At 41.3% G+C, this 27,814-nt stretch overlaps 1 long non-coding RNA gene across 3 annotated transcripts; it reads left to right on the forward strand.

Annotated features, from left to right (window-relative positions):
- The first annotated feature begins 902 nt into the window (after positions 1–902).
- On the forward strand, positions 903–18,952 carry LOC137774662 (uncharacterized). 3 transcript variants are annotated; one of them, XR_011075917.1, is made up of 4 exons: positions 903–1,015; positions 5,739–5,966; positions 12,971–13,054; positions 18,832–18,952. It is a non-coding gene; the product is annotated as an uncharacterized lncRNA (long non-coding RNA). The 3 variants fall into 3 exon arrangements; XR_011075918.1 differs by having other exon boundaries at positions 5,739–5,874; XR_011075920.1 differs by lacking the exon at positions 903–1,015 and adding an exon at positions 5,546–5,615.
- The last annotated feature ends 8,862 nt before the right edge of the window (positions 18,953–27,814 follow it).

Genomic DNA, 27,814 nt, shown 5'->3' on the forward strand with positions numbered 1-27,814 from the left:
TCTCAGAGTCTGTTTCCCTGGGAATCCTACTTGTGACAGTCTAATGGGTTGAACTGTATCCCCCCCTAAAATTCATATGTTGAAGTTCTAACCTCCAGTACCTCAGAAGGTGATCTTATTTAGAGATAGAGTCTCTAAGGAGGTAATCGAGTTAAGGTGAGGTCATTAGGGTGGGCCCTAATCCCCTGGTATTTTTATAAAAAGGGAAACTTGTACATATCTGAATTGTGGGAACATGTGCAAAGTTCTCTTGCAGAGTTTGGCATTACAAGTGAGGGAAGTATGGAGGACTTCCCTGGCAGTCCAGTGATTAAGACTCTGTGCTTTCACTGCTGAGGGCGCAGGTTCAATCCCTGGTCCGGGAACTGGGGAACTAAAATCCCGCATGTCACACAGCGCGGGGGGAAAGAAAAAAAAAAAAAAAAAAGGATAATAACAAGAGAAGAAAGTATGCACAAGCACAGAAATCTATGTCCCTTCATAAGGACCAAAGTACAGATAGGAGACTTTCTTTGGTAACATTCACTTCTGGTCCTTCTGGGTTTCTTTCATGGCCAGTGGAATGTGACAGAGGGGAAAAAAATCCCTGCTTCCATTTTTAATGCTTCAGGAAACATGTTGCTCATATGAACTCAATGATGAATCACCTGAAATGACTCATTTATGTAGTATTGAGAAGAGATTCTGATTTCTTTAATTCCAATGTTGACTGCAGTAGGAAACAATGTGCTTGACCTCATTCTACATCTTGCCGGAAAATAAGATTAATGTTTACCTCAGAACAGTAATATGAGGCTTAATGTTTCAGAGGAGGTTTGTGACGAGTAGTGTTTAAGATATCCAACCTGTTTGGGCAGCAACTGAGATTGCCTGTTTTCTTGTTTAGCTAAACAGGAACCCTATTTTGTTCTTCCTTTAGTACCAGCCTGGGTGCCTGGTACTCCCCCAGGGGCCAACAGTCCGGGACCTCTCACCTTTTGAGGATGATAATTAGGGTTCCTGAAGCCGTAGCCAGGTAGGTCACTGCCTCTGCCCCTTGTGTGGTTGCGTTACCGGAGGGTATGCCTTCCCTGCTGCTCAGGTCAAGAGCCCTTCTTCCACAACTAACATTTTCCATACCCAGGAGGGTCGCTTAAGGCTGAGCAGCTTCAAAAAGGCAATTAACATAAAGTGGGAAAGCAGTCCGGTCTCAGAAACTTGGCAACCAGAGGGACTGCAACTCAAATTACACATCTAAATGTTGGGAGTAGGGAACAATGAAAAGGAACAATTGCTTAATGGACATTTAAAACCTATTTTCCTAAAGCAACAATCATGTCTCTTTTTTTTTTTAACCCAAGATAAAGGACACTGTTGAAGCTCTTCTCAGAAAACAGGTGGTATTGAGGAGATTTATTTATGACTTACTGGAAGCACAAACAGAAGCTTTTATTGTTGATAGCTAGGCTGGGTGGATGCCAGGAGACACATCCCAGAGGAGCTGTGCTGCCAAGCGCTGACACAGAGAGAGCTGACCTAGTCCTTTTTTATGCTGGCTGCCTACCCAGAAATTATATTAGAGAACGGTATTGAAAGACCCAGTCATTTAAAACAATTATGGAGATTTTAGAGCAATCCTAATTCTAAGGAACCATTTGAAGGGAAATAGAGAAGCAATATAATCATTTGCTTTATGTGGAACTACTGTTCAGCTTGTGTAGCGAAACTGCCTTGAGACAGCTCTACATGGCCAGGCATTCAATATCATCATCCTTCCTGCTCCTTTGAAACTACAAATTCAAATTCAAGCTTTCAGCAAATGCCTCCTAGACACATCCAGGGGAAAACATTGTTGTAACCAATAATTTTAGGTTTGGGAGTATTTTTCAGATTCTGAAGTGAAAGTCAGAGGGAGAAAGGGACAGTGTGTGCATGCTGGGAGGTTTTGGGGAGAAGGGAGAGGGAGGAGGAGGGGAGAGAGAAAGATCAACTTTTTAGGTAAATAGTAATCTACATTGCAGGATAATGCATAGATTTTCTCAGACTCAACAGAATCATAAAATGTCAGGGCTGGAAAGAGTTTTAGCGATGATTTTCCTGTCCCTCACTGGTCATCTTACTGATGAGGAAAAGTGGAGTGACCTGTCCAAAGGGGCAGAGCCAAGTGGTGGCAGAACTGGGCTGGAAGCCAGGTGTGCTCACTCTTCTCACGGCATCCTGACCTCCCATCACATCTGCATTTGATTCCCACTTTGCCTGACAGCTCTGGCCCCTCATCCATCAGAGGTTTTGGACAAAGGGAACAGTCAGCAGATGGGATTGTGATTCAGTGCAATTGCCTTGTAGCCTCGTCTTGTATCATCACATCCTAAAATAAATAAATCAATTCTGATTTTCAACCAGCTCTTATTTTTTTTAATCTTTCATTTGGAAAATATGACACTTAAGTGTAAAGGAAGAGGAATAGCCCCAAAGAATTCTTTTACAAAGCAGTTCGCATTCTATGATCTTTTTTTAATGGTATGGCTCACACACACATCCCACAACTGTCTAGATAGTATCATCTGCTGCAGTCTCATATCCCCTCCCCCTCCAACAATAATTTTTTTCTCTGTAGCAACCTGAGTCCCAAGGATTTTACCAGGATGCAGTCCAGGGACCACATGGGACTTAAGGTGTTGGCTCTTCCAGATAAGCTGATTGAAGCCATTTAGCTTGTAGGGTATTGGGGGGAGGGGCATGCATGGTAATTGGTATAATATAAAATATAATCATAGTGTGTGTCTAGAGCTCAGCCTTGGGTCTTTAATTACCTTCTTCTCACCTTTATTATTGTCTTGTACTCTACTAGACATACTGTCCCCTCAACTACCAACAGGCCAATACAGTAATTTATGTTTATTTCTTTGAGGTACACACAATCAAAAACAAAAAAAACTACGCAAATATGGACTCTTTGGTATGAATTCTTAGCAGATGGCTGGTACTTAGCACCCAGAATACTCCAAGCATCTGAGTTTTATCTTGTCATCTAATGCTCATTCCCTATTTCCTTATGAAGTGAGGGAGATAATCCTCCTGCTTTCCTCACCTGGTCTCCAGGACTAGGTGAGAGCATATATGGGGGCAATGGTGAGCTGCTCCTCAAAAATGGGGAAGTAAAATTGTCCAGATAAATGTTTAAAAATAATTAGTGTCTATACAAATACACCCTTTTTGTCTTAATACAAGAGTTTCTGATTCTTTTAGGCATCTAAAAGAAATTTATATGTAACCTAATAAATCAGCAACAATTAATTTTTAGGCATCTACTCAGTGTTCAGTGATATGCTGAGCAATGTGGAGGGTAATAGTAATAGCTAATGTTTATTGAGTTCTTACAACGTGCCAGGTATCTGCTGAGCATTGTACATGAGCCGCCTCATTTAGCCTTATAGCCACTCCTATGAGATAGGTACTTTTACTATGTCTGTCTTAAATATTAGGAACTAAGGCACAGAGGAGTTAGCCATTTGCCCAATGTCATACAGCTGGCAAGTAGGAGAGCCAGGATTTGAGCATATTTTGATTCCAGAACTTATGATCTTAAGGAACTATAAATCATGGTTCCTACCCTAAGTAAATTTATAGTCTAGTTGGGAGAAACATGACTAATACACCAAAAATGTATACCACATGTGTATTGTGCCTTTGCCAAGACTGTTCCCTCCACTGAGGAGGCCAAATTGTGTGTTCAAGGCTTGGCTCATATGTCATCTAAGGGCCTTTTGTCTCCACCACGCTGGAGGTGGTCTGCCTTCCAGGGTATAAGAGGTGACTTTTTTTTTTTAGAAACAGACTTTTTTTTTCTTTTCTTTTAATAGATTTATTTATTTTTTGTTTATTTTTGATGTATTAGTCAAAAATAAATACATTAAAAACAGAAACTTTCCTGGTGGTGCAGTGGTTAGGAATCCGCCTGCCAATGCAGGAGACACGGGTTCGAACCCTGGTCTGGGAAGATCCCACATGCCGCAGAGCAACTAAGCCCATGCACCACAACTACTGAGCCTGTGCTCTAGAGCCCACAAGTCACAACTACTGAAGCCCGTGAGCCTACAGCCCGTGCTCCGCAACAAGAGAAGCCACCACAATGAGAAGCCCGTGCACTGCAATAAAGAGTAGCCCCCGCTCACCACAACTAGAGAAAGCCTGCGCGCAGCAACGAAGACCCAACACAGCCAAAAATAAATAAATTAATTAATTAATTAAAAATTTTAATACAGTCTGTTTCTAAAAAAAAAAAATGTCACCTCTTATACCCTGGAAGGCAGACCACCTCCAGTGTGGTGGAGACAAAAGGCCCTTGAAGAGATGACATATGAGCCAAGCCTTGAACACACAATTTGGCCTCCTCAGTGGAGGGAACAGTCTTGGCAAAGGCACAAAGTCTGGTGGCATGAAGGACAAAAATCCTAAATGCCAGACTAAGCTCTGGGAAGATTAATCTGTTTGGGGGGTATAGGGCACTGGGAAATGCGCCTAAGTAGGGATAAACTACATTTAAGGATAAGACCCATTTGGAAACTATTATTTTAGAGATATGTTAAAGAATGAAGTAAGTAAAACTTTTAAATTATCTTTCAGAGTCCAGTGAGAAGTTAGTCCTAGACTTTTTTAAACAATCTTATTGGGATATAATTCATATACCATACAATTCATCTTTTGAAAGTGTACAGTTCAATGGTTTTTATTTTTATTTTTATATATTTTTATTTTTTATAAATTTATTTATTTATTTTGGCTGCGTTGGGTCCTCATTGGTGTGCACGGGCTTTCTTTAGTTGCAGCGAGTGGGGGCTACTCTTCGTTGTGGTGCGCGGTCTTCTCATTGCGGCAGCTTTTCTAGTTGCAGAGCACCGGCTCTACGCATGCAGACTCAGTAATTGTGGCACATGGGCTTAGCTGCTCCTCGGAATGTGGGATCTTCCCAGACCAGGGCTCGAACCCATGTCCCCTGCATTGGCAGGTGGATTCTTAACAACTGCACCACCAGGGGAGTCCCCTCAGTGGTTTTTAAATATTTACAGAGTTGTGCAACCATTACCACAATTAATTTTAGAACATTTCATCACCCCCCAAAAGAAACCCGTACCCATTTCCACCCTTTGCCCAGCTCCTGGTAATTTACTAATCTACTTCTATCGCTATGGAGTTGCCTATTCTGGACATTTCATATAAATGGAATCATATGATATGTGGTCTTTTGTGACTGGCTCCTTTCATGAATGCTAGATTTTGCAACTCTATGATTTGTCATTAAATAACCAATGGTTATACATTTTCAATTGTATTAGGAAGGAATAATAGTAAATATTTGGAAAACAGTCAGTGGGGCAGGATGGTAGTGTAAGAATAAAGACCCTGGTCCAGGAATCAGGAAGCTTGAGTTCTAGACTTGTTTCTGCTTTTAACCAGGTGTGTGATCTTGGGCAAGGCAGCACCTCTCTGGGCCCCAGGTCACCATCTGTAAAATAAGAGGAATGGGATTAGAACAGTGATTCTTAGCCTTTAATGTACAACAGAATTGCATGTGAAGCTTTTTGAAAAATATACAACCCTGGGACCTCATCCCAAGATGTTTCAAGAGTCCTGAGGTAAGTTTGTTGCTTGACAAAAGTTAAGAATTTCAGGGCTTACATGTTCTTTAGGTTTCCTTCTAGATCTGAAAATTTGTTTACCTATGAGGTTAAATTTATTTACCAATGTATTTTGCCTAGACCCATACCTGTGGCTTTTGGTCAAGTCCCTCTGTCTGTGGTCAGTAATTACATCAAATGGAAGGTCGTTATGAGGATGCTCTGGATGCAGCAGTTGCTGGTGGCAGTGGTCCTGGGCGCCTGACTTGAGCTCATTGTGAGTCATAGTAAAACTAAGAGCAATTTGCCTTCCCGAATGCTTCCCACTTTACCAAGGACAGAAATAACTGAAAATAAGGAACAAGCTATGTGAGTAAATAGCGTACGTATAGTGTATTGCTAAGCACTGAAATCTGTGAATGTGAATGCGCATGTACGTGCACACGCACGTGTGTGTGTGTGTGTGTGAGAGAGAGAGAGAGAGAGGCGGGGGGAGGGGAAAGAGAGAGAGAGAGAGAATGCTTGACATTTTAAAAGCCCATTTCCCAATAGACAGCTGGTCAAATTCCTAACCTGTGAGGCTACTTTTAAAATGATGGGAAGAGATACTGAACACTCTTAAGGGGAAGTCTTGAGTTCCCTATATTCTGTTTACATGAAAAATGTAGACATTTGACCTTCTCCTTGAGTATTAGCAATTTGTTGTTCCCATTCTTTTTTATCTCTCTTCAGCTGCCAAACCCCTTCTTAAAGCAGGAGAAGGGGAAGCTAAAATTACAAGCCTGGCCTCCACTTAAGAAAAAATAGAGAAAGAAACCTCACAAATGTAAATGAATTAACACTCACTATTACCTAATATGCAGTGTTCAAATTATCAGGGAGAGTTACTTGCTTCCAAATTTAGATTAGTTACAAAATCAACCTTCAGTGCATGTTTTTGTGGCCATCTTACATCCCTCCTCAAAGCTTCCTTTCACTAGGTATAAAATAATTTTATTCTATAAACCTTATAACACTTTTCCTTTTGAGTTTACTGTGTCTGATGATTTTCATGTCCTATTTCCCTTCATCCCATTTATCTCTATGCACAATTTTCTGCTGTATAGTTTTTCACATTTTGATATCTCTGAAATCAGGAAGCATCTCACGACCAATGGTATCTGAAATTCAGTGAAATATCATGAGTTCTTTCTGAGTGAGCTTTTTTACCTCCTACCAGCCACTGAATGGTGTTCTTCCTTCCAATCATTTGGTTCTAATTCATAAATCTCATAAAAGTCTTGCCTGATTTTTCTGAAATGATTTGATATTAATATAATTCCAATAGCACTCTGATGTATATATTCATAAGAAGTGGCACATAAATCTACCTTATTTTAATGACTATATGATATTCCATTATTTGAATATATCATAATTTTATTAGCCAATCCCTACTGATATTATAAATAATGTTCAGATAAACATACTTTGTATACTTACCTAATTATTTCCCTAAGATACATTTCTAAAAGTAGAGAATGATTACTAGTATTAATAGTAATACGAGTGCAGCAAGCTTTCCTGACACTATGTTTTCATGTGTTAACTGGGCTATAAACCTTTATTTCTGGTCTAATGATGATCATTTCCTTTCTCTTATTCATTTTTTTAGTGTAGTAAAACATATAACATAAAGTTTACCATTTTAACTATCTTTAAGTGTACAATTCAGTGGCATTAATTATATTCACAATGTTGTGCAAACATCACCATCATCCATCTCCAGAAGGATGATCTTTTTTAAGGCTATATATTGCCAAATTGCCCTGTAGAAGTAAATAATTGCTGTTCCTCACAACAATTTATTTATCTATTAAATACATTTGTTGAATAGTCTCATGTGTCGAGCAATGTACTAGATACCCATAAATATTATATTAGTTAAGATGGTTTTGTTGCAAATGACAGAAAATCCAACACAAACTGACAAGCAATAGTTTTCTTTCCAAGTATGGCTGAATTCAGTTCTTTTTCCATCACCAGGACTCTGTTTCTCTCTCTCTCTCTCTCTCTCCTGGTTGTGTTCTCTCCAACTATTGCCTTCATTTTCAAACATATTTGTCTCTTGTGGTATGAAAATAGCCCTGGGCCTAATGACCATGTGCGGAAGAAAGAGAGAGAGAGAGAGAGAGAGAGAGAGAAGAATCCCTCTTCCAGTAACTGAAGACAGTCCTGAGATTTACTATGATTGGAAAGGCTTAGAGCACGTGGCTCACCTAAACCAGTGAGGCCACAGGAAATGGAACAATAACTGGCTGATTTAGGCCTGTGTCTTGTCCTCCACCCTGGGCAAGGTGTTGGGGGAAGCCCCATCCAGATCACAAAGACCAAGAGCAGAGAATTCACAGAGAAAATCAGGCCTGTTGCCAGAAGAACAGGAAGGGACACTGTGGTGACAAAAACAATGTCCACTTCCATTCAGGAGTAGAGTGAGGGTATCATATAAGAAACCATATCACACATCTATAAAAATGCAGTTAAAGAAGAGAGGAAGTGAAGTTTTGTTCAATATATCTTTTTTTTTTTAAAGCATATATAGTGCCATGTACTGTACTAGGTACTGATGCTATAAATATGTCAAAAAAAAAATTCAGCCATGGCCTTCAGGAAATTTATACTCTAATGAGGAAACAGACATATAAACAGATCTAATAGGCTGAGTGTTAGGAGAGATGGGGGTGCTGCAGAAGCCCAGACAAGGGCACAACAGTCCAGCCTGAGAACCCAGGAAAGGCTTCCTGGAACAGATGACACCTGAGCTGAATCTTGCCGTATGACATGAAGAAAGGTAGAAAGAGACTTCAGGGTAAAGAGAACTTCATGGAATGGTTGGAGGGGAATTATAAATAGTTCAGTATGCAAAAACTAACATCTGTTGAATACTACTATATGCTAGACACTACTATATGCCCTTTTCCTATAATATTGATGCTTCATATAATTAATATGTTCAGAGAAGAGTGAATACCTGGCATCCTGGAAGGAAGGTTCATGAAAAGGAAAACAAAATAAAACAAAACATAACAAAAACAAACAAATAAACCCAGAAAGATCAGGCTGATAAAAGCTGGTTGGAATCAGATTATGGAACGGCTTTCAATATCTATATTATACCTAACTCAGTAGGTATTAGGAGCTAATGAAAGTTTTAGGGCAAGGGTTTAACATGATCAAGGCCGTACTTTATAAACATTTTCCAGATTTGATACCTGCAAGATGGCAGAGAATAGAGAAAATTGTATTTGGAAGACTATTGAAGAGGTTGCTAAAATATTCCAGCCAGAGGACAAGAGTCCCCTTCTACCCTCCTGACTCTCAGACACTGCTGACCTTCTTGTAAACTCTCTCCACAATGCCCTCTGGAATCTTTGCTTCATTGGACCAACCTTATATTCTTAATCTCTACAGAGTATACCCTTCTCCTCCTTGCCCTAACTGAAACTTTTTTTTTTTTTCCTCTCAGGAATTCACTTCTACTGAGCCCCCTTGAGCAGAGGTAATTGATCATCCCATTGGACCAGAGCTTGCCCATTTGCAAACCATTTCTAGCCACCTCGCTCCTCCTGTGAGGACCATCCAGCCCTCCCTCATCTTCCAGGCTTCACTTACTCTCCCCTCTTACGTTATACTCTACTGAAAGTTCTTTGGCAATTGTCATTTAGATGCTAAATCCAATGGGTTTCATATTTTAACTTGGGGTATTTGATTATATTGACTATTGTTTCTTGACAGATTCTCTAGAAATTATTTTTTCCTGTTTCTCCTCATACCCCACTGGCCATTCTTCTTAATCTCTTTTGCAAGTTCTTCCTATCCCCACTTCTTAAATGTAAGTGTGCCTTGGGCTTCTTCCTCAGCCATCTTCCCTTCTCACCTGCCATGCTCCTCTAACGGTTTGAATCACCACCCAAGTGTTGATGAGCTGACAGCTCACAAATCCACACCACCAGCCCCAGGCTCTCTCCTGAGCTTTAAAAATTTACGTGTCCAACTCCCTACTAAGCAGCACTAAGTCAATGTTTCACTGAAAGTCCAATTCCACATGCCTGAAAGAGTAAACTCTTTCCCATCTCCCCAGGCACCCAAGCAAAACCTAGAAGTCACTTCAACTCTTCAATTTCACTAACCACTTATAATCAGTCACTGAGTATTGTTAATTCTGCCTTTTTACTGTCTCTCATAGCTCTCTTCTCCTCTCCGGTTTCAGTATAACTTCTTATTTATTTATTTATTGGCTGCATCAGGTCTTAGTTGCGGCACGTGGGATCTTCGTTGAGGCATGCGGGTTCGTCATTGTGGCATACGGGCCTCACTCTAGTTGTGGCACACGGGCTTCTCTAGTTGAGGCGTGCAAGCTCAGCTGTTGTGTTCCGCGAGCATAGTTGCCCCACCTGCATGTGGGATCTTAGTTCCTTGAACATGGATTGAACCCGAGTCCCCTGCATTGGAAGGAGGATTCTTTACCACTGGACCACCAGGAAGTCCCCATTTTCAGTATAACTTCTTTAATTTAGGATCTCATTATCCTTTGCCTAACATGTTAGCTTTTTATTTTGAAGATTTTCAAATATACATAGAGTATAACAAACTCCTACATATCCATCATCTAGATTGAATAACTATTAACTTTTTGCCATAGCTACTTCATCTATTATTTCTACAATGTTTTAGAGCAAATCCAGACATCATGACAACTCACCCATAAACACTTCAGTATGCTGTTTTATTATGTTACCACAGTAGCATTTTCACACCTAACAATATTAGCAGGCATGACTTAATATTATCTAATACTCTGTTTTTCTTCCAAATTTTCTCTTTACAGCTGGCCTGTTTGAATCAGGATCCAAACAAGGTCCACACATTTCATGTAGTTGAATCCTCTTGGAAAGTATAACAGTTCCCTCTCTTTGATCCTTCCCATTGAAATTTTTTAAATTTAATTAATTAATTAATTTTTTGGCCACACTGTGCAGCTTGCAAGATCTTAGTTCCTCGACCAGGGATTGAACCCAGACCCCCTGTAGTGGAAGTGCAGTCTTAACCACTGGACCACCAAGGAATTCCCTCCACTGACTTTTTTTTTTTAAATTTTATTTATTTATTTATTTATTTATTTCTGGCTGTGTTGGGTCTTCGTTTCTGTGCGAGGGCTTTCTCTAGTTGCGGCGAGTGGGGGCCACTCTTCATCGCGGTGTGCGGGCCTCTCACTGTCGCGGCCTCTCTTGTTGCGGATCACAGGCTCCAGACGCGCAGGCTCAGCAACTGTGGCTCACGGGCCTAGTCGCTCTGCGGCATGTGGGATCTTCCCAGGCCAGGGCTCGAACCCGTGTCCCCTGCATTGGCAGGCAGATTCTCAACCACTGCGCCACCAGGGAAGCCCCCCTCCACTGACTTTTTGAAGAGACTGAGTCAGCTGTCTTGTCTCACCTAAATTTTTGTATTGTCTATTTGCCTTGGGTCTTGCTTCTTCCTACCTCTTCCCCATTCTATCTTCTACACTGACATTGGAGCCATCTTTCAAAAATGCAGTTTGGATCACGTTACTTCCCTGCTTGAAACTCTTCAAAGGTTCCCATGAGCTGCCACAATAAAATCTAAACTTCTTCCTTTGTCATATAATGTTTCACATCATACTAAATTTCCAGTTTAGTATGATGCTTCCTCATACAATGCAGACCAAAATTTTCTTTTTTTTACCCCCAAACGCCAGGCTCACTCTCTATCTGAATGCCATGTACTTGCCTCACTTCAACCTGGAAAATAACCTTCATTTCCCAAAGCTCAGCTCAAGTATCACCTCCTCTATGACATTTTCCTGATTCCTTAAACCCCAACCAAGGCCAATTGACCATCTCCTCCTTCCATCGTAGTCCCCACAGTGCTCTACTGCACATAAATGTTTACACTGCTGGTTCCTTCTGAGGCTCCTTGAGGCTCGGTCCTACTCGTTGTAGGAGTCTTATCAGCTCTCAGGGAGCTTAGCAAAAAATGGGCTTTTATTAAGTGCTTGTGAGTAAGTGAATGAAGGACAAATGAATGGGTTTACATTCCAACCTGGGAAACACTAGATTTGTTCAAAGAAGAAATTCCTAACAATCTCTACTGCTCATGGCTCTTGAGGCTGTGCTCACAGTCAGGCTTAGGTCAAAGACAGGCCCACTCATATTTGAGAGCAGGGCCCCAGACCTTCAGCCTGTTGAATTTCATCCTGTGCCCCTACGAGAGGCATGTGGCATTGGGTGACTCAGGTTCTATTACAAGACCATTGGATTCTTAGTAAAGGGAAGCATTTCTGAAAACATAGTCCTTGGGTGAGGGGAATTCCTTCCTTGGAGAAAGAAAGTTACTTTCCTGGCCAATAAGGCTTATTATCAGGCATAGGATAAACTAGGAAAAGGCATGTTAGTGACAAAGCTGATTAGCAATCTGTTGTTCAGCACCGTGTGTTTAAAGTCTATGAACTAATTTCATAACACTGAATGTCACTTCCTTCTTTTGGCCTGTGTTTTTCAGTCTTCCAAACAAAGATACTGGACTAGATGATCTCTAAGATCGTTTCCAGCTCTATAATTTTATTATCTAATTCTTACATAATACCAGTATAACATGTTTTTGATATGATAAAGGTTCAAGAATTATTGATGGAATTTCACAGACATGGAAACTGAGGGCAGCGGGGCGAGGGATCTGCTTCAGAAACGTGCAGGCAGTGCCAGGGCCTGAATCCTTCCTGCGCTCTGTTTTATGAAGCAATCGATATTTCCTGCTCCTGGGTGGAACTGCAGTGTCTTTCCCTGTAGAAAAGGTGGTCTGTTTTTCCCCCCAGGCCTGCAGAAAAAAAAAAAACAAAGGTCAGAATATTAGTATGAAAAATTTTACCGTACGCTTATTCCACTCCCACAGCCTACTAGGGTTTGAATCTCACGGTATTGAAAGTAAGAAAAGTCAGTGGTGCTGAGACTGCCAGGGGTTAAGTACAAAAGAGGCTGGAGGAGAAGGGGAACAGATTTGAGCTGCTGGGGATACCTTTCTGTGTTTGTGGACTAGGATGGGGGGGTGGGGCACTAATCCCAAGGGCATAAAGACAAGGTCAGCCTCATCTCTCTGTTCTTGGCAAGGGCCAGTCTAGCTAGAAAGAGCAATCTGTCAAGTCTAATTAGTGTAGAAGAAAGTGAACAATGGGCACCCAGCTCTAAAATGACAGCCCAGTTTAATGGTGTGGAGGAGCCTGGGAGGGATGTGTGCTTTGTGTGCTTGGAATAGGTTCCTTTAAATGAATCCTTTCTGAACTCAAACTGCAAAACAACTTAAACTGGATTCTTATTTAGTTCACCAGAAATCTTCAGGTCCCTGCGCCTTTTAACACAGGCACATCCAGCAAAAGCAGATGAGAACCCGGCTCTGTTTCAAAGGTGAGGCTGTAATTGAAAACAGTTACATCATGCAGTGTGGACATGGTGCTGCGTGTAGGCAACTGATATTTTTTTAATTTGTTCATATTTCTCTTTTGTGTTTAATTATATTGGTGATAGTATTTCTCTTATTATTTTGGCAACCCTTTTTATCGTAAAGTTTATAATTAGATTCTCAAATTTCAGAACAGCCTGAAATTTTAGTAGGACCACAAATAAATACATTTTAAGATGCAAAAATATTTAATGCATTTTTGGCTTATACGTTAAATGGCCCCTCCGATTTGTATATTTTAGTTCTTGCATCAAAAGTAAGTTTTACAAGAAAAGAGTATATTTTATAAATAGAATCAAATAGATATATTCCTTAAAATAAATACATGAATACAGGTTATTGAAGCCTAAAAACTATGCATGTGCATAATCTAAAGCTTCAAATAATGGAGGCCCATCTAGTATCAGCAAATATTATACTGAAGACTAATGGCTTGTTAATTTAACTCTGCCTCATTGTGGGACATTCAGACATCTTAAAGGTGTGTAAATAAATAATTCTCTGAAGTGGAGGAGAGAGAATGGGAAGAGAGGAAACACAAACACAATTTATAAGTCTCAGTCTGCATGATTTTGCTATTCTTTCCTGAGCATTATTTCGTTTAATGCTCAAAGCACCCTCTGAAGTATGTTTCTATTATCTTGATCGTTAAGGAACCCTGAGAGATTAGCCCAAGGTTACAGAGAAATGCAGAGTCACGCCTTGAACCCAGGTCATCTGGCTCGAAGCCTAATGTACTTCACAGCTCTGTATTTCTGGTAGAGTCAGACATTACATGTTAAAAATCATCCAATTGATAATAATAATGGCAACATGAGGACTCTCTTCTAATCTATCGGTCTTTTATGGACATGAACGTGGCAGTGGATTTTAGTTTGTGTATTTGTACCACTTATTTTACCGCATATTGCTAACCATTTATGTTCTAAAACACCATCACTTGTTTCTTTCCTGTCCTTTCTTTTTTCTTACATACACGTTATTTGAATAAATTATCTCATAGAAAGATAAAGTCTACCAATGCTATGTACCTCACCCCGGACCCAATCCTCTCCCCAGAGAAATCAGTTATCAATTTGGGGTGTAACCAACTGTTTATATGTGTGTTTGCATAGGTGTGTGTGTTTGTATTATACTGTTTTGTATCTTTCCAAAACATAAATGGTACCATTGTTGTACTTTTTACTCTGCAACTTGCTTTTCTTTCTTTCTTTTTTTTTTTTAACTTACTATGCCTTGTGGAGATCTTTTCATGGCAGTACATTTAAATCTAATTCATTCTTTTTAATTGTTACATCACTTAGCATTCCATGCACTCTCACTTTTACTGTTTCCTCTCTACCTTGCCTCTGCTTTGGAAATGGCTTGGTGGCATGGCAAGTCAACATTTAATCATATTTGTATTTATGGGGCAGGTAGAGACAAGCATAAGCTTTATGACTCACTGGATTGTTAATAAGTAAGAAAGGAAGGAAACATAGGAAGTGCGTACCAACACTCTGAGCTAAGAGGCCTAGGGTAGGCCCAGTGTTATCAGAAGATTTGTTGCCTCTCAGCTTCTGAATTTTAGCATTTACTTTTTTAAAAAACCCACCCATTCTCCAGAAATCTATTCCTTATATATAAGAGATAATAGTAACATACTTGACAGCATGCTGTGAGGATTAAATGAGATAACATACAGGAAAGAACATCAAAACCATGCAAACTGAAATGTGTACGTTATGAACTGTGTTTGCTTACCATCTTCCCTCTTTCCCTCCCACTTCAGACATTATGTTGTGAGGCAATCCCTCAAAGAAGGGCAGTTAGTAAATGGAACTATGAATGTCATTATTAGATATTCTGGAGCAGGGATGTACCTAAAAGCATGCACCTTGGAGACTGATCTCTGGATTCAATTCCTGATGTGGTTATTTATTAGTTGTGTGACTTGGGTAATATCTTTTCGTATGTAAAATAAGAGTAGTAATCATAGTAAACTTAGCCTGTGAGATTGTGGTGAGGTCTAAATGAGATAATGTGTATAAAGTATACAGTTTCTGGCATACAGGGAAGTCAGCTGCTGTCATCATTATCAGAGAAGTTGCAATATCCCCACTTCCATTTTCTGTCTACAGAGTATCACTATCCATTTTCTTCAGATGTGACAATAAAGACAGGCCTAATCTCAGGATTAAAGCACAGCCATTGTTCCTTTTATATATTTATATATATATTTTATATATATATATATATATATATATATATATTTTTTTTTTTTTTTTTTTTTTTTTAAGCAAGTATTCCCTGAGCACCTACTGCATGTCTAATACCCTGCTGGGTATGGTGTGAAGCATAAAGGAAGTGCAAGACAGGGCTCTTGCCCTCACAGTGCTTGTTAGTTACTAAACTGAAGTACCTTAATGTATGAGGTTAACACTGGAAAGAACTTTGAACCTGTCAGATGAAAGGCATTCTGTAATATGCTCTCCAGGTAACAGATAATAACATAAACACAGGGTAGTATTATGACTATACCTGCCCAGTGCTATTTTATCAAAATTTTCTGTTAATGACAAAGGTATATATAACCTTTAACACCTGCTTATTCGTTTCTTGTCTAGCTTCAGAATCATTTTAGAAGCTTACCTGTAGGACTTGAGCCATCAGATCATACACTTATGCTGGGTGGTTTCCTGGCTGGGGGTTGCTCTCACTTCCTCTTTAAAGTGCTGGAAAGAATGAGGTCCCCAGGAGCTGGTAGAGAAGAGCTGCTCTCCACAGGGCCCAAGGCTTGGTTGAGTACAAATGTGCAGATATTGTGTTACTCTGGACAAAACAGCTGATATTTAGTGGGCAGATAAAATCCCCAAAGAGTCAGAATTGTCTTGAAGAGCCTGAGGTTGAAGGGACTGAAGGGACTTTATTTTGGGGGGTAAATTCCCAGGAAATGAACCTACAGTATTTCCAAAATGTCAGCCTAGTCCATAGCCCAGTAAGCTTTCTCTGACCAACATAGCCCATTTTCTGTTGTGTGTGCAAACCCATTCCAGCCAGCTCAAATTGAAATTCCAACTGGATATAAAAGGCCACCTCAGCTGTCAAGCACAGAAGCCATGTGTGGCTTTTGGTTTAAGAATCAGTCCAGGGAGCAGATGCTCTGAGTGCCTGGGGAGTGGCAGGCCTATTCCGGACACAAGAACAAATACCCTTTGTCTTGATTCCACACGTAAGTCAGGGATAGACAATTCTGAATGTTTTTACCTTTAAAGGAGCTATAGTAAATCATTCTTATGAGGAAAAAAATCACTTGTAGTGTAAAAAAGTGTGATTTCTCAGAGAGCCGTTTTACTGCTGAAGGGATTTCCTAGCAGACAAAAAAGTATGCTCATTAAATCATATACCTCTGTGAGGAAGAGATTCTTAAGAGTAAGGTGCAGGACATCTATTATTAGGTTAAGAAGGATTCAAAACACTGTCTCTACCACCCCTTTCTGAAGGTGATCTTTTTATTTTTATTTGATAAAGAGAGGCACCTTTCTGAAATTTTTGCCTAGAAACCCAGAATAAAACTCACAGCATGTTAGAATTCTAAAAACAGTTTGACCCTGCAATTTCACAGTCAGAGTTCAGGGCTCCAAAATATGCTGTCCAAATCTTTATTGGGAATTAACTTATTTTGCCCTCCTCTGAGAGATGTAAGCAGCTGTTGTATTAGACTTGAGAGAGAGCCCATTTTCCAAGGAAGAACAAAGAGAAAGCGGGCACTCCTCCCCCTCCGAAAAGCCACTTTGCTTTGTCTGAGCCGACTCTTTCTGAGGACTGCAGCAGGGGAGGTTCAGAGCTGCGTCCCTGCCGAATAGTTTAATAACACTTGGTTCAGCAGTCCTGGGGATGTGGGGAGATGTGTGCTTGCCTGCACAGCATTAATGTTATCAGCTGCCCTGTTCATGCGTCCTCTCCCCGAAGGACACTTTTATAACACAGTAACACTTAGGGAGACATTCCCCTCCTTTACTTCTGTTTCTCTGCAGATAAACAAATGTCAGGCATGTCTTGGATCCTGTCCCTGACTCAGTCAAGTTACTGTGTATCCATTACTCTTCTTTGTCCTCCGAACACTGAGCTCTCAGTGTTCATCTGGTTGGGTCCAGATTGTGAAGGCTAGAGTAGTCATGAACAGGACTTGGGGGCCCAACTTTCCTTCTCCAGAACCCTCAAGAAGCTTCTCTTCCAGTTGGGTTCCTAATTTCTGGTGCTACTGCTCAAAAGAGAGGGCATGCTTTGAACTAGAGCCTATAATTAATGCCTACAGCTATGCCTTGATGGGAGACGGGAATTTTCATGTCAGAGAACAGGGACCTGATAAACAGCATGACTAGTCCAAATGAAACCGTCCACCTATGGGCCTTCACTACCTTACAAGAAGAAAAATGGAAATGTACAATTCTTCCGCTTAAGGCACTGAATCTCTGCAAGTGGAAGGAACGAGAAGGTTATTAGCGCATCATTCTGGGGAACGGGAAGGACAGGGCTCTGTAGGAGAAAGCATCAGCTTAATGAAGGGCAACATAAAGCTCTACACCGCATAAAAAGGGGGAAGCTGCGCTTTGGCATCATCTTGCAGGTTACAGTTCCCAGCAATCACGCTGGCTCAAGAGCAGAAGCGCAACCGTCATCTTCTTTCTGTGAGATTCAGCCATAGGTGGAGAAAGGTGGTACCACAGTTCTCTCCCAGTGGATGATGATGACGTTTTCTAGGCAGATGATTGCGGAGGCTCCTGTCAAATGAGAGAAGAGAAAAAGGAAGTGGGGAGAGGAGGAGGGACTCTAGAAATGGAACTGCAACAACCCTGGAATAAAAATGAGGGGCCATAATAAGAAATGATAAGCACAATCACCTTGAAATTCAACCCTCTGCCCTTTTTTTTCCAACTTGCTTCTGATAACCTCTTTTACTATTTTGTAAATAACTTAAAGCAGGATGGGAAATATGAAAGAGAGCCCCTATCAGGTTCTATTTTTCACTCTCCTGTATGATTGCTTTAAATAACAATTATTCCATAAAAATCAAGTCCACCCTTTTTAGCTTTAGGAAGGTATTAACAACAGCCAAGCCCTTTGAAACATTGTATCCCCAAACCACGACGGGCCTCTAAGGTGTCTCCTCTCGACAGAAAGACTACTCTGGTTGTGCCCATTACTTTCAGTTTTGTTGGGTAGAGGGCATAACGTGCAGCATCTTGAGTGCAAACGTGTTTGAAATGTCTGTCGGGACCAAGTGTCGGGGGAGCCATACCGCAGCCTCCGACGAGATCCGCGCTTTCTCCCTTTTGACCAGCAGGCGGCGCTGTTTTCCGGGCGCCTAAGGCCGCCGCCCCGCCCGCCTCTAAGGTCACTTCCGCTGCGGCCCCGCGAGGTTATACTCTGCCACGCCTTGTTGGTCTTTTTCGAGGCAGTCTTTCTTCACCCAGAGCTGCCTACTGACGTTGCTGAACCACTGTGCTCTTGTGACAGTTTATGCTACTTGAAAACTTGCTTCTTGAGTCCTTTGAGACAGTGGAAATTCTTTAAAAAAACATGTATTTGGGATTGCGTAATCACTGATTTTTTTTTTAAAACGTCTCAAATACATTTCAACTTAGTTAAGTAAAAACAGCCTCTGACCCGGCAAAGAAAGCAATATATGTTGAAAATTGGAGTGGTTAAAAAAACAAATTCCCCTTCCTGTTTATTCCAGACTCCTGCAGGTTTAGAGAGAGGGTCGCGAAAATTCAGCTGCGGCGCCATCTGCTGGAAGCGCCGCGACGCTGCAAGACCGTGCCGGGGAAGGAGAAAACGGATTGCAGGTGAAGGTGTGGCCTTTTGCCCAGGAAAAGCCTCTGCCACCAAGGTAGCATTTACATGCAGTCCCCTTATCTAAAAAGAGACTAAAATGACCCTACAAGAAAATGGCCTCAGTTTTGAGGAGACTTCCGGCCTAAATGAACTGGCATATGTTATATGGGTGTTCTCAGGAAAACCTGGGGCTTTAGGAGAAGAGGAGGCTTAACTCATTTCATTACTCCCGTACGATTCTCAGGTGCAAAGCTGAAAACTAAAACTGTATTTTCCACCAGTGCACACAGAGAAGTATCAGGCACAGAAGTCACAGTGTATTTGTTCTCTTGAATGGAACCGATTTTGCTGAATGGAAGGAAATTTAAAAGCTGAAGAGGGTGACAGAAATAAAATTAATCTGGGAGTGGGGAGGTGTTAAAATGTGGCCTTGGCAGTGGTTTGATATAAGGTCACTAAACCGTGCTACCATTTTCCAGACTCTTAAGTCAGTTCTGATTTAGATGATTTTTCTGTTTAGGAGGCTTCAGGCTCTTTCCACACAAGGGTCTAAACCCGTTTGCAAACACATTTATATTCATACTTCAGAACAAATCTCAATTCACCATTGCTGGAAACTTTGTTAAAGGCCATAATTAGAAAACTCCTGGAGAACTGGAAGAAAGCAGGATTTAGAGCAGAATTACAGTTGGCCCACCCATCGGGAAAAATATGGTATCACTCATAGGAAACATTTGTAATGGAAAAATGTTATCAAACTGACCCTCCAGAGCTTGATAATAACATTCTAACAAAAATGAGTTTTTGTTTTCTGGGATGAGGTTATAATGGTTTTCCTGAAAAAGATGAAGTAACTTTACCAACAATATAACCTTTTGGAACCTAACTGGTTATGTAGTTCTTGGGGTCCATGTCATGTGACTTCCATATACAGTCAGTGTTTTATAAAGACATCCTTTGGTGCTTCGATAACTAAACTCCTTCATGGATGAGACCTACCTGATTCTACTGCCACAGTGAATACTTTTATAGAGAAAATGTTAACCCTCCATATGGATGCTTGAAGAAAGTAAACTAGGAAAACAGGATGAGAAATAAGAATCCATTCTGATGATGCATGGATGGACTGTATCAGAGAACTAGAAGACTGAGTACATTTTCTGTTTTAAATGAGCAAAGAGTTATTGGGTACCAAATTGTTACCAGTAGAGGAAATATTTTTTAATTTATTTATTTATTTATTTTTGGCTGCATTGGGTCTTCGTTGCTGCGCGGGCTTTCTCTAGTTGCAGTGAACAGGGGCTACTCTTCGTTGCGGTGCGCGGGCTTCTCATTGCAGTGGCTTCTTCTGTTGCAGAGCACAGGCCCTAGGCGTGCAGGCTTCAGTAGTTGTGGCACGCGGGCACAGTAGTTGTGGCACATGGGCTTAGTTGTTCCGCGGCATGTGGGATCTTCCCGGACCAGGAAAGGAACCCAAGTCCCCTGCGTTGGCAGGCAGATTCTTAACCACTGCGCCACCAGGGAAGCCCAAGTAGAGGAGATATTTGATGGCTGATGCCACATCTCATACCTCTCTTCTACCAATGTATTTGTGAAGAGTGTCTTTCATAAAAATAAATAGCTTGATAACAAATCAGCAGTGTGAGTGGTGGCATGCAGTGGAATTGAGCATCCCTCGGTGAAGGTACTTTCAGGGTCTCTGGTTTAGGACAGTGCAGGAGGGGATCAGAGGTGGAGCAGTGAGAGCCAGATAACTTAAGCCCTCAAGATCTCTTCTTTCGCATGGCACAAGGCAGTCCCTGGAAACTGAATTTTTCTCTTCTGTGGTTCTTCTTGTTTCATTAGCTTGTTTGTTTAGAGGGTGCCTGCACCCTCAGAACAGAGCCCCATGTACAAACTTCCTGTGGCTTTCTTCACAGATGTCTCAAGAGTATTCACTGAGCACTATTTCTGGTGAACCCAATATAAAAAGTCTACACATTCCCCCAGCAATTGAGCTTGGGGTTCAAATATTTTGTGTTTGGCAAAACGCAAGGGAAATTTTTTCTAGAGATGACCTCTCCCTTGACTTTCAGCCTGTTCTAAATCGGGCTTTAGAGAGAAATGTGACCATTCTTTCAAAAACATGAAACAGATTGAACTTGGTAGAAATTTCTATCTGGACCCTAGAATTAGGTAAGTGTGTCTCTCATGGTCAAAATCCTGACTTCACAGAAGACTTGCCTTAACAATGTCAATTAGCTCACTTCTGTTCTCTCAACGCCAATCAGTCCTCTTCTCCTCACTCCCTGCAAAATGTCAAGCTGACTCCTGCTCATCAGTGGGTCTTGGCTTTCTGGCCACTTCCTCCAAGACTTCCTTGACCTTTCCAGGTGAAGGGAGGGTGTCTCTGCTGAGTTCCCAACATGCTGTGGTTCCCCATCATAGCTCTGTCATACCATATTCCATTGCTTATCTGTCTCCCATACTAGACTCTTAAACCCTGTGAAAACAGGCTAAGGTTATTATTATGTTCATTTTGCATCCTCAATGCATAATTAGTGCTTCAGTCCAAGCAGATATTAAGTTTTCAACCTACAGAGATGGGAAGAAAGGGTATTTCTGATGGAGGAACTGGCATGAGCACACACACAGGTACAGACTTGGAAGAGTGCCCAGGAGCATGAGTATGGTTTGGCTGAAGCCTGAAAGGGACTGACAGGAGATAAGATGGGAAAGAGTCTGGGGTGGTTATGAATATTGTGAATGTTAGTTTAAGGCAGTGGTCATCAGAAGTTGAAATAGTTGCAAATGGTGACGTTTTTGGTGTATTGTATGTCGGATAAGTACTTTGCATATATTTTCATTAACAAGGTGGAGTCACAGATCTACCCCTTTTCACTTAAGGAAAATATCACTGAATTGGCAAAACTGGTGTACATGGTCAAACTGGGCGGTTAAATAGACTTATTTTCTATCAGAAAAAGTTTAGCTCCACTTTTAAATTAAAAACACCATATTACGGGACTTCTCTGGTGGTCCAGTGGTTAAGAATCTGCCTTCCAATGCAGGGGACATGGGTTCGATGCCTGGTTGGGGAACTAAGATCCCACATGCCGCAGGGCAACTAAGCCTGCAAGCCACAACTACTGAGACCTTGTGCCTCAACTACTGAGGCTACATGCTCTAGAGCCTGAGCGCCACAACTAGAGAGAAGCCTGTGCACTGCAACAAAAGATTCCACATGCCTCAACGAAGATCCCACGTGCCGCAGCTAAGACCCGACACAGCCAAATAAATAAATAAATAATTTAAAAATTAAAAATAAAAAAGAACCCAGTATATTACTTCAAGGTCTTCCACCACCCCACTTGTGACTTCTAATTCTAAGATAGCCACTGTGCAAGGCACAGAGGCTTGCCAGGAATTTGTTCAGGGGATGACAGAAGCTGCTGCTCTGTCAGTGTTTCTTACTTGGCTCCCAAGAGATTCTCCCTCAGGCATAGTGCATTCTCAAATCATCCCTTGCTTTGGGGGCAAAACACAGTTCAGGATGGCTGAGGAGTGCCTTTCTGTTGTGAAGGGTCAGAGCAATTGGAAAGAGGAGGCTGGAAAAGAGAAATCAGCTCAATGTCAGCCATTCCTAGGCAGATCACTTTCAGGAAAGGAAACATTTGGTACTTCAGAATCTGGAAATTGAGCCCCTTAATACTATCTATGCTATGTACCCTTAAGTTACCTAGATTCCAGTTTGAAGACTGTGGTTTTAAAGAACCTGGATTTTGGACTTCCCTGGTGGCGCAGTGGTTAAGAATCTGCCTGCCAACGCAGGAGACACAGGTTCGATTCCTGGTCCGGGAAGATCCCACATGTCATGGAGCAACTAAGCCCGTGTGCCACAACTACTGAGCCCACACTCTAGAGCCTGCACGCCACAACTACTGAAGCCCACGCTCTCTAGGGCCCATGTGCCACAACTACTGAGCTCGCATGCTGCAACTACTGATGCCTGCGTGCCTAGAGCCTATGCTCCGCAGCAAGAGAAGCCACTGCAATGAGAAGCCCGCGCACCGCCACGAAGAGTAGCCCCCGCTCGCCGCAACTAGAGAAAGCCTGCGCGCAGCAACAAAGACCCAACGAAGCCAAAAAAAAAAACACAAAAAAACTAAAACCTGCATTTTATCCTACAGAACGGTGGTCTCCAGAGTGGAATATATAAGAGGTACAGAAAGGAAATATTACAAATTCTGTTTATACTTTTTAAATGTCATCCTCTTAAACTTCCTATGTTGGTAGATGTTTACAGTTTATATAAAATGAGCGTAATTGTTGACTGCAGGTGAGAGCAAGGAATAGTGCCAGGCATCAGGGAAGATACAAAGAGGTATTCCCTGCCTTCAGAGAGCTGGCAGCCTGGCTGACACATGAAAAAGCAAGTAACAGTAGTGAATGCTTGGCTAACTAACGGGAGGACAAACGGGAAAAAATTTAAAAGAATGTGGAAAGAGCAATTGTTTTTTATTCTGTTTTTAAACATGCATTTCCTGCAGAAAGAGCTGAATTTTCAGTGAGGCCCTAAAATGGTGATAGTCTTGCCACACTATTTTCATTTCAAATTCCAAGCATTCTATTTGGTCATGTTTCTTTTTCTCCATCTTTAACCACCAAATTGATGTTTTATTTCTGAGTCAGGAGACCATGCTCTTCAGTTCTTAGAAGAAGAAATACCTAAAAATGTGAGATTAAAAAGGATTTATCCATAGTCCTGGTCCTTCAGAAGATATCAACATAATGGTTAAAATGTCCAGGGATAAAGGAAGTTAGGGGAGTAATTTCAGTAGCTTCCCTATTTTTAGAAATTCTGTGATCAAAATTTCCCAGGGAGAGGGATTTTTAACAGTTCCCAAAGAACATCATAAGGCATAATGATACATTATAGTTGTGTATAATAGATCCGCTCTCAAAGGAGTTTCATGATCTTATCCTTGCATTCTCACCATTTATGTCTCTATTGAGTGTAAGGGTGATAAAAGAGGTCAAGAGGTATCCCAAACTCAGTCTGAACAGAAGCTCAGGCCTCCTGACAAAAACTGTGTTGGAAAAGAACCCTGAGGTGTCCACCCAGATGCTTCCTCAGACCCCACCCTCCTCACAATAACTCCATAGGCATTGTTTTAGCCATTTAACAGAAGAAAAGGAAAAAAAAAAAAAAACAAGACTTGGAGAAGATACGTATACTTGCCAAATACACAATTGCTAAGTGGCAGAGCTGGAATTCAACCAATGTCTGCTTTACTCAAAACCTGTTTTACTTCCTGGGAGGCAACTGATTTTTGATGGGACAGTCTCAAAAGTGTGGTAGAGGTAGAAGACAGATAACAGGGTTTAGTCACTTATTATTCATCAAATATTTATTGACGAGGGTGGGACTGCCAGGTGTGGCAGAGTGAAAAGGTGGGCAAATCAACTCCCCCCAAAAGCAACTACAAACCTGGAAAAAATTGGTGAGAACCACCATTTTAGCACCTTGAAAATCGACTGACCAAAGGCATAGAATAATCTGAGAAGTGTTTGTGCTTGAACAACTGCTGAAGTTCAGTAATAACAGTGGGACTCTGTGGCATCCTTGCTTGAGGATGCTTCCATTTTCCAGCCCTCTCCCCAGCCCTGTCAGCATGGAGATTTTGCCAGGATGGGGGGATGCTGTGAGGACTGGCAGCTTTGCTGCCACAGTCAAAGAGGGCTCACTTGAATTGGAGCAGGAGAGGGCCAATGGTACTACTAACCGGAGATTGCAGTTGTGGCTGGGGGAAGAGTATTCCTGGCTGAGGTTGTGCACATTAGCAGCTGAGAACTGAGGGTCTAAGATGGCCACATACTCCTAGCTGACTCTGAGGATTTGAGCATGGAGGAGCTGTGAAAGGGCCCAATGAAAAGTAAAAGTAAAAGCCCAAATAGAATTGAAAACAGCCTGAACTTTAAATGTGTTCCCTTGCCCACACACCCATTACCAGAGGACAGAAGCCAATTTCTGTCCCAACACTGGCTAACCGTTAGGCTACTTAGACACAGCAGTGACCCCTAGGAAACCAGACTTAAAAATAAAAACAAGAAAAAAATCAACTGAGCAGAGATATCAACAGCCACACCCTTCAGAGGAGACAGATTTCATAGATTTAACCAAGGCATGTTACTAAACACACAAACACAAAAGACAGCCTTAAGGGAGAAATCAGAATCCAGAGTTGCTACAATAGAGTATTTAAAAATCTAGCTTTCAAATAAAATATGCAAAGAGATAGGAAAGTATGACTCATTCTGAGGGAAAGAAAAAATCAATAGACTCTGTCTCCGAGAAGTTGGATTTAGCAGGCAAAGACATCAAAGCAGTTATTATAAATATGTTCAAAGAACTAAAAGAAACCAATGTTTAAAGAATCAAAAGAAATTAGGACAATAATATATCAACAAATAAAGATGCTCAATAAGGAAACACATAATTTAAAAATTTAATTTCTAGAGGTGGAAATAAGCAATACTTGAAACAAAAAATTCACTAGAGGGGCTGAAAAGAAGATTCAAGATAGCAGAGAAAAAGAATCAGTGAACTTGAAGAGAGATCAACTGAAATTATCTACTAAAGAATAGAAAGAATGAAAATGGAAGAAAAGTGAAGAGAGCCTCAGAGACTTGTGGGACAACAGACCAACATATGTGTAATGGGAGAGGGAAGAAAAGGTCAGAAAAAAAAAGTCTGAAAACTTCACAAATTTGATTAAAAACATTAATCTATAAATCCAAGTAGCTCAACCAACCCAACTAGGATAACTACAAAGAGATCCACACCTAAACACAGCAGACAAATTGTTAAAAACCAACAACAGAAAGAAAATCTTTAAAGCATCAAAAGAAAACCACCATCATGGGACTTCCCTTGTGGTGCAGTGGTTAAGAATCTGCCTGCCAATGCAGGGGACACGGGTTCGATCACTGGTCCGGGAAGATCCCACGTGCCGTGGAGCAACTAAGGCCGTGCACCACAACTACTGAGCCTGCGCTCTAGAGCCTGTGAGCCGCAACTACTGAAGCCCACGCACCTAGAGCCCGTGCTTCACAACAAGAGAAGCCACTGCAATGAGAAGCCTGCACAGCGCAACGAAGACCCAATGCAGCCAAAAATAAATAAATAAATAAAAATATTTTTAAAAGAGCTTAAAAAAAACACTATATTGATGGGTTATAACATGCACATGTGAGATATATGATAACACTTAACGATGTATTATTATGTAATACAGATATAACTATATGATAAATAATATTAAGTGTTAATACGAGGATATATTTGAGATATATATTATAGCACAAAGGAGGGGCTGGGATAGAGTTATATCAGAGCAAGTTTCTATATTTTACTGAAATTAAGTTAGTATTAATCTGCAATAGATAGTAGTGAATTAAGATGTATATTATCCCTATAGTAACCATTAAGAAAATAATTTTGAAATATATGGTAGGGACTTCCCTGGTGGCGCAGTGGTTAAGAATCTGCCTGCCAATGCAGGGGACATGGGTTTGAGCCCTGGTCCGGGAAGATCCCAACATGCCACGGGGCAACTAGGCCCATGTGCCACAACTACTGAGCCTGCGCTCTGGAGCCTGCAAGCCACAACTACTGAGCCCGCGAGCCACAACTACTGAAACCTGCGCGCCTAGGGCCTGTGCTCCACAACAAAGAGTAGCGCCCGCTTGCTGCAACTAGAGAAAAGCCCACACGCAGCAATGAAGACCCAATGCAGCCAAAAATAAAATAAATAAATAAAATAGTTGACTTAAAAATAAAATAAAATACCAATATTTGGAAATAAAAAGGGGACATCAATGTTTACCCTACAAGAATTAAAATATTGGGACTTCCTGGTGGTCCAGTGGTTAAGAATCTGCCTGCCAATGCAGGGGACATGGGTTTGATTCCTGGTCCAGGAAGATCCCACATGCCGTGGAGCAACTAAGCCTGCGCACCGCAACTACCACTGAGCCTCCACGCCACAACTAGAGATAAGCCCTCGCACTGCATTGAGTGTCCCGCATGCCGCAACTAAGACCCGATGCAGCCAAATAAATTTAAAAATTTAAAAAAGTCTAGGAGGGACTTCCCTGGTGGTTCAGCAGTTAAGATTCCATGCTTCCACTGCAAGGGGCACAGGTTCGATCTTTGGTCAGGGAACTAAAATTCCACATGCCACGTGTTGCAGCCAAAATAATAATAATAATAATAAATTGTTATAAGAGTTTAGGAGGCCAAGGAGGAAACAACAATGGCAACTGAGAAAGAGCAGCCAGGAGGAAAACCAGAAGGGTCAGAGAAACCTAGTGAAGAAAGTGCTAAGTGAAGTGTTTCACAGTGTCAAATGATGTTGATAGATTAAATAAAATGAGAACTGGGAGCGACCGTTGGATTCGGTAATGTGGACGTCATGGGTGGCCTTTGGAGAAGTGGTGAGGGTTAAAGGCTGATTCCAGCGGGTTCAAAGAATAGGAGGAGGAAACTGGAGGTATTGGTGGTAGATAATTCTTTGCTGTAAAGATGAAGAGAGAAATGGGATAGTAGCCACAGGCAGAAGTGAAATCAAGAGAGGTTGTTTTGGAGATGGAAGAGCATATCTTAATGCTAAAAGTAAACGTAGAATAGAGGGGGGAAATTGACGCAGGAGACAGAAAAGAGAATCACTAGAGTGATATCCTCGAGTAGGCAAAAGTGGATGGGATATAATATACAAGTGGAAAGGTTGGCCTTGAATAAGAGCATGGACAGTTTATTGTCAGTAGCTAGAAGACAGGCAGAAGTGCATGGGGACAGTCACAAATAGGTAGAGTGTTAACAAATATCACCCCAAATTTGGAAA

Source organism: Eschrichtius robustus, chromosome 13 (genome assembly GCF_028021215.1).
Source record: "Eschrichtius robustus isolate mEscRob2 chromosome 13, mEscRob2.pri, whole genome shotgun sequence".
Lineage (NCBI taxonomy): Eukaryota > Metazoa > Chordata > Mammalia > Artiodactyla > Eschrichtiidae > Eschrichtius > Eschrichtius robustus.